At 46.3% G+C, this 8,081-nt stretch overlaps 1 pseudogene across 1 annotated transcript; it reads right to left on the reverse strand.

Annotated features, from left to right (window-relative positions):
• Positions 1-615: 615 nt before the first annotated feature.
• LOC123401041 lies at positions 616-2,752 on the reverse strand (annotated as a pseudogene). The gene is made up of 3 exons (XR_006611009.1): positions 2,129-2,752; positions 1,410-1,624; positions 616-1,329 (listed from the first exon to the last, which is right to left on the reverse strand). The product of XR_006611009.1 is annotated as an uncharacterized LOC123401041 (transcript).
• Positions 2,753-8,081: the final 5,329 nt, after the last annotated feature.

Consider the following 8,081-nt stretch of genomic DNA (forward strand, 5'->3'; position numbering starts at 1 on the left):
CCGACCGCCATAGCTGGCACCATGGCCGGTGCGTTTTCTCTTGGCGGTGCCACCTCTGCTCTGCCTTGGCCCGTGGGCATGGCTTGGTTGTGGCCTCAGTTGCAGCTACAGATAATGCCCTGCTTGGATTCGGTGTAAATATATACACCCGGAATTATTCTACCCGTGTATATTACCGGTCGCTGTATAATTTTTGCCTAGATTGAAAACGATGGTTGTAGGTCTGTATTTATTACAGAGGTATTTTGGAGAAAACCGACAATACAGAGCTCCACATCCATCCACGAAATACAGCCTGCCCTGGCGGCCGTGCCAACGATCGTGAAACTAAAGAAAATGAAAAACCTCAGAACTGGCACGTCTACTCAGCACTAGAACCGGGGGAAATACTAGATAGGGTAAAATGTGGCACATGTTCGCTTAAATGGGGTATAAATGAAGTAATATCTGTCACAAACGGGTAAAGAGTGGAATTGACTCTAAACTAATCAATGCTAACTAAGAAAACACTTCTATATAAAAGTATATTGTACAAACGTTGGACATATAAATCTATCTGTCACAAACGTGGAACCTATGGGTAAAGAGTGGAATTAACTCTAAACTAATCAATGCTAACTAAGAAAACACTTTTATATAAAAGTATATTGTACAAACCTTGGACATATAAATCTTAGTGACATGGTTCACACAGGCTAGACCATGTGACCTTCACTGACATTACAAGACCGTACATATTACTTGAAATTTTTGTAGAGCTTCCACTCTTTTGCGGTTCAAACCACACCGTGTCAAATGTAATATCCTCAATGTCGTAATGAAAATATCCGGGAATTTTCAAATCACCAACAACGCCATCAGGATAGCAATTATCATCACCTGAGGGACGGTTGTGGGTGTATAGTCTATAGTCAAATTCTCGGTGTAATCCACACAAACCGTGACCGGTGGTAGCCTGCAAACACGCAACTTGCCATTGAAGACTGAAAAAGCACCCCCTTGCATGGTTCTATAGACCGCAGTTATCGTAAGTGAATCAAACAAATTGTCCCCAAGATGATGAACCTCAAACTCCAACACAGCCAACACGGCTTTTGGGATAGCAACCATTCTTAGATCGACGCTGCCGTGGTGGCCAGTGTTAATGTGCCAATGGAGCCTTTCATATTCTGCATAGAAAGATGGAGCATACACCGAATATCCGTCTATTAACACCTTATCATCTTCACCTTCTTCGTCTTTAATTAGCAAACGATACTCAATTAGCACAAGCCCAACCGCGTAGATGCCTTGATGCGGGTTAAGTAGAGGTTGAAGCTTACAAGAACCCTGTATATTGTATAGTTCGACATATATCATATATGTTTCTTCAATAAAGAGAAAATGAGAAAAGGTACAACATAACTCACCGGCTTAAGTTTACATGGTTTGTCTCTAGAGTACTCAAAGACATAGTTGCGTAGTTGGTTGTTTCGTAGATCCCGGAATGCAAACATACCGTAGACATCTACGGCGGTATCATGTGGAGACGATAAATTCAAACTGAACACTTGGATAGCCCGTCGACAAGGTTCGTTCTCCATTTTGTCCACCCAACGGTTTTCCCATTTTGGCAGTGGAGGCACTGCAGGCGATGTGAAAACAAATTATTAGATATCAAAATTTGTGCTGTAAATACACGGATAACGCCATATAGTTTAGAACTTGGGAATCTTACAATAGAACCCAAGGAAGAGTTCTCTCGATTTTTGATTTACACATGCTTAGGCATTTTTTTTTTGTGACTAATGGAACTTCCTTCCCTTGGCTCACAAGCAAATCATTGGACATGGTGTAGAAATAAAATTTTAACACGCAGTATATATCAAAATTTCTATGAACCCATAGGCGCTTGATGTTTAGAAGCTGACCGCCAATCTTTCAGATTGTGATGTTCTAGAATTTGTGGGTTCAAATTTATAAAATGTACTCTATAAAGAAATATAAAAGCGTTGATCACTACTTTAATGATGTAAATGCTCTTATATTTCTTTACAGAGGGAGTAGTAGTCATCATATGCTTAAAACTAAGTGGATTCATCAGAACATAAAAAATAGTACACAAATGTAATTAACTATGCCCACTTACGCAAGCTCTGCGCAGATAACAGGCCTGAATCGAGCTGACACGGGCCCTCGACCTGAAGAGACCCCTCCCAGACCCCCCACGATCCCTTGGCGCTGGGCATGGTCGGAGGAAACTGGATCTGATTCTCCCACCTCTCCTCCATGTCGGCGACGTAGTAAGGGTTCCCGTCGTCGTAGTAGAATGTATATCCGTACCCGGAAGAACCACAGTGGAGCTCCTCTTCTTCTTCATCTGATCCGGGTGGTTCGTCTGGTTCGTAGTACTCGTAATCACCTTCGTCGTCTCGCTCTTGCTGTTCCTGCAGGATGGAATCCAGCTCCTTGTCCCACAGCCAGGTGCCAAGCACCTCATCCTCTACTTTCTTTCTCATGGCCGCCATCTCCAGATCCGGCTCCATGGCCGCCTCGTCGCCGCGAGATCGATCCGCAAGGACAGATTTACAGGGGGGCGAATGGAGGGACTAGAGGAACTGACCTTCTCCTCCACCATCCGTAGTTTCCTTCTGCCGCCGACACGGACGGACGATTTTCCGGCGAGCGCCGAGGAGCGAGTAAGTAAATTCCTCGATGAACTACCGCCGCCAGGTGCAGGTGCTTTCCTCGCGCAATCCTCGTAATAAAATAGCCTTTTCTTTAGGGAACCTCGTCAAATAGCTCTTTTTTTTTCTTTTTTATGGCTCGTCGAATATTCGAGGAACCTTATAGTTTTTTTTTATAAACTCGTCAGGCTTTATTAAACTGAGACAACCTTTACAGGTAGAAAATGTAAATCTCCACGCAGGCCTAACCAAACATGACGACTATATCAAGAGACAAAGCATGCCTAGCGAGTGTGTGAGCCTCGAAATTCGAAATCCTAAATTCATGAATGAAATTACAAGCAGTGAACGTATTAGAACGCTCAATGATCTCAGCTATGATAGTTGCATTTTTCCCTTTTGCTCTTTGCTTGATATCATCCATCATAGTCTTGCAATCCGATGCCACTTGAATCTTCTGGACATAAACATCACGTGCTAGAGTCATCGCCTCTCTCATCGCTAGAGGTTTCAAGACAACCGGATCATGTATATGTTAAAAAGAGATGGCTGAAGCCCCCAGAAAAAATTCCTCAGAATCTCTACACACCACCCCAACAACACCGCAACCATCAGAAGTAGCGGCATCTACATTCATCTTGACGAAGCCTAGTGGCGGGGGAATCCACCCATTGGTTTTGGAAGCCTTAACGAAGGACTACAATGTGCAGGTTTAGAAGCTATATCAATATCTCATAGAAATGCCTCGATGAAACGGTGGTTCTCTAGCGGACTGTCGTATATCTCTTCATGAATTGCTCGTCGCCTAGATCTCCAAATAGCCTAGAGAGTAACCACCATACGGTTGAACATTTGCTGCTATAGGAGTTCCTGCATAGTGAAGATCCAACTTCTGGCATTAAGGTTCAGGTTCGCATTCATCTTTTCCATCACTTCTTCGGATAACAAAGACCACACACATCTAGCCGAGATGCAGTCTATCAGAGCATACTTCCAGCTATCTTCCGTCGTACAGGAGTGGCAAATAGAACTGGTAGCCATATGTCGATGACAAAGGAGATTCGTAGTTGGAACTGTGTCCGTGCAAAGCCGCCACACAAAGTTCTTCAACTTGGAGGGAACCTTAATGTTCCACAAGGAAACCCATGCCCGCTTCTCTCGATCCATAGCAGAAGCCCCACCTGTGCCATCCAGTAGGTTCTCTCCATCCCTTTTTGACTTTAGAAGCATATTGTAAGTTGAACTTACCGAAAACAATTTGCAGTGATCTTCACCCCACGCCCAAAAATCAGCCATCCTCCTCGTGCATAACGGAATAGATAAGATTACCTCAACATCAATCTGAATACAAATTATGCGGAGTTCATCCTCTCGCCATGCACTAGCCGAGGCATCAATAAGATCTAACACACTTTGGGGAGGGTTAATCACCAGGGAGGCGATCGGCGAACCTGAAGCATGCCATCGAAAAGAACTGGTATTGCTTGAGCAGCATCCTTTATCAAAACTTCCTTCCCACCATACGAAAGCATCTTCTCCATCCATCCTTTAATATTCTTCCAAACTTTGTCCCGCGGGTACTTAAAAGTCCCCTTGCTTCCCTGTCCCACGTCGGTCGGCAAACCTAAGTACCTCTCACATAGTTCTTCCTTGTGCACATCCAGCGACATTTTAATGGAATCTCTAACAGTTTGAGGGCACCCTTTACTGAAAAAGATTGAGGACTTTGCATTGTTAACTTTCTGTCCAGAACCATTGCAATAGGTAGTCAACAGGTTTGATACCACCGTCGCCCCTTCAACACTCGCTTTGAAAAGCAGCAGGCTGTCATCCGTAAAGAGTAGGTGGTTAACAAACAGATCTATTGGCGTGTAACGCCCAAGATGCGATCATATCCTTATTTTGGCGCGAGGGCCTTGACAGGGATAGAAACGCATCTCATTGTTTCGCAAGAATGGATATCGCTACAAGTACATTTACTGAAAAGATGAGTATAAGGAATTGGCTTACACTCGCCACAAGCTACATCAATACAGCAATATACAGTCATCATGGAGAAGAGCAGGGTCCGATTACGGACAAAAACAAACGATAAAAGAACGATGTCCATCCTTGCTATCCCAAGATGCCGGCCTGGAACCCATCCTAGATCGATGATGAAGAAGAAGAAGAAGAAACTCCAAATAGCACAATCAGCGCGCTCACGTCAAAGTAACTCTTTACCCCTACCTGCAACTGGTGTTCTAGTAATCTGTGAGCCACAGGGACTCAGCAATCTCATTTCCAAATGTATCAAGACTAGCAAAGCTTATTGGGTGAGGTATGGTTAAGTGGTGAGGCTACAGAAAGCGACTAAGCATTTATTTGAGGTAGCTAACTTACGAGTACAAGAATAAGAGGGGGATGATCTACGCATAGCGGACTTGAACTATTGATGATCAAATGAATGATCCTGAACAACTACTTACATCATACATAACCCCACCGTGTCCTCGATCAGAGAAGGAGCTCACGAAAGAGACAGTCACGATTACGCACTCAGTTGGCAAGTCTTAATTAAGTTTACTTCAAGTCGCCTAGAACCGGATGTTAAACAAAGTTTCCAAGTTGCCACATAACCGAGGGCCGGCTTTCCGAAATATTTAATCCTGAAGGGGTGCTCCAACTATGTGACAGCCCGATGCCGACGCCCCAGAAGATTCCCCCTTTATTCCGTTTTCGTCGTGTGTCTATTTTCTTTTGTCGCATCATGCGCATCATCTGCATTGCATCGGCACCCCGTTGCTGCAATTTTTTTCAAAACTTGCATCCGTTGTTAGTTGCCGGTTCTCGTCGTTGTCCGTTCTGAGCCCGACCGCACACGCACGCGCCCGCGGCATCGTTCGAAACCGTGTTTTAAAAGTGTGCGTAAAACTTTCTTCGATGAGGTTGAAATTTGACGTGCGGTCTTATTTTTATATAGCTAGGCCGCCTGTCGAATTTCGTCGCGATCGGAGTTCGTCTGGTACCCGAACGGTCAATCGTAGCGGCACCATATTCGGTCTACCATCGGACGTTTGTCGGTGTTTTAAAAATCGTTGTCGCGCCGCCCGCTTTCCCTCTCGTCTCCTGATACATACTCTACACAGCCACTCGTCCGTCACGCGTTCGGAATTAGTCGAATCCGAGCGCGCGGTTGGATCCGGGTCGAAATTTCGCTAAACCTAGCCCACCCCCATTTGTCTATATATAGTTCCCGAGTGCATTTTTAGACAGCCCCTCTTCCCTACCTCGAAATCCGCACCACCTACCCCCGAAACCCTAACTGCCTCTGCCACCTCTCTCTCCTCCCCCAGCCGCCGGGCCCGCCCGAGCCCGCACGCGGCCCGCCCGAAGCCCATCCGGCCGACTCCCCGTTCTGCCTCCCGAGCCCCTGCCCGAGGCTCCTCCCGCGCCCAACATCTCCCGTGCCCGCCGTGTTGGGGAACGTCGCATGGGAAACAAAAAATTTCCTACGCGCACGAAGACCTATCATGGTGATGTCCATCTACGAGAGGGGATTTCCGATCTACGTACCCTTGTAGATCGCACAGCAGAAGCGTTTAAGAAACACGGTTGATGTAGTGGAACGTCCTCACGTCCCTCGATCCGCCCCGCGAACCGTCCCGCGATCCGTCCCACGATCTAGTGCCGAACGGACGGCACCTCCGCGTTCAGCACACGTACAGCTCGACGATGATCTTGGCCTTCTTGATCCAGCAAGAGAGACGGACAGGTAGATGAGTTCTCCGGCAGCATGAGGCGCTCCGGAGGTTGGTGGTGATCTGATCTCGGCAGGGCTCCGCCCGAGCTCCGCAGAAATACGATCTAGAGGAAAAACCGTGGAGGTATGTGGTCGGGCTGCCGTGGCAAAGTTGTCTCAAATCAGCCCTAAAACCTTTGTATATATAGGTGGGAGAGGGTGGCCTTGCCTTGGGGCTCAAGGAGCCCCAAGGGGGTCAGCCGAGCCAAAGGGGGGAGTCCTCCCCTTCCAAACCGAATCCAACTAGGTTTGGAAGGTGGAGTCCTTCCCCTTTTTCCCACCTCTTTTTTTTCTTCCTTTTCTCTTTGATTTTCTTCCTATGGCGCATAGGGCCTTCATGGGCTGTCCCACCAGCCCACTAAGGGCTGGTGCGCCACCCCCAAGGCCTATGGGCTTCCCCGGGGTGGGTTGCCCCCCCCCCCCCCGGTGAACATCCGGAACCCATTCGTCATTCCCGGTACATTCCCGGTAACTCCGAAAACCTTCCGGTAATCAAATGAGGTCATCCTATATATCAATCTTCGTTTCCGGACCATTCCGGAAACCCTCGTGACGTCCGTGATCTCATCCGGGACTCCGAAAAACATTCGGTAACCAACCATATAACTCAAATACGCATATAACAACATCGAACCTTAAGTGTGCAGACCCTGCGGGTTCGAGAACTATGTAGACATGACTCGAGTGACTCCTCGGTCAATATCCAATAGCGGGACCTGGATGCCCATATTGGTTCCTACATGTTCTACGAAGATCTTATCGTTTGAACCTCCGTGCCAAGGATTCATATAATCCCGTATGTCATTCCCTTTGTCCTTCGGTATGTTACTTGCCCGAGATTCGATCGTCAGTATCCGCATACCTATTTCAACCTCGTTTACCGGCAAGTCTCTTTACTCGTTCCGTAATACAAGATCCCGCAACTTACACTAAGTCACTTTGCTTGCAAGGCTTGTGTGTGATGTTGTATTACCGAGTGGGCCCCGAGATACCTCTCCGTCACATGGAGTGACAAATCCCAGTCTCGATCCATACTAACTCAACGAACACCTTCGGATATACCTGTAGAGCATCTTTATAGTCACCCAGTTACGTTGCGACGTTTGATACACACAAAGCATTCCTCCGGTGTCAGTGAGTTATATGATCTCATGGTCATAGGAACAAATACTTGACACGCAGAAAACAGTAGCAACAAAATGACACGATCAACATGCTACGTCTATTAGTTTGGGTCTAGTCCATCACATGATTCTCCTAATGATGTGATCCCGTTATCAAGTGACAACACTTGCCTATGGTCAGGTAACCTTGACCATCTTTGATCAACGAGCTAGTCAACTAGAGGCTTACTAGGGACAGTATTTTGTCTATGTATCCACACATGCACTGTGTTTCCAATCAATACAATTATAGCATGGATAATAAACGATTATCATGAACAAAGAAATATAATAATAACTAATTTATTATTGCCTCTAGGGCATATTTCCAACAGTCTCCCACTTGCACTAGAGTCAATAATCTAGTTCACATCACCATGTGATTCCAACGAATCCAACACCCATATAGTTATGGGATCTGAGCACGTCTTGCTCGTGAGAGAGGTTTTAGTCAACGGTTCTGAAACTTTC

Source organism: Hordeum vulgare, chromosome 6H (genome assembly GCF_904849725.1).
Source record: "Hordeum vulgare subsp. vulgare chromosome 6H, MorexV3_pseudomolecules_assembly, whole genome shotgun sequence".
Classification (NCBI taxonomy): domain Eukaryota; kingdom Viridiplantae; phylum Streptophyta; class Magnoliopsida; order Poales; family Poaceae; genus Hordeum; species Hordeum vulgare.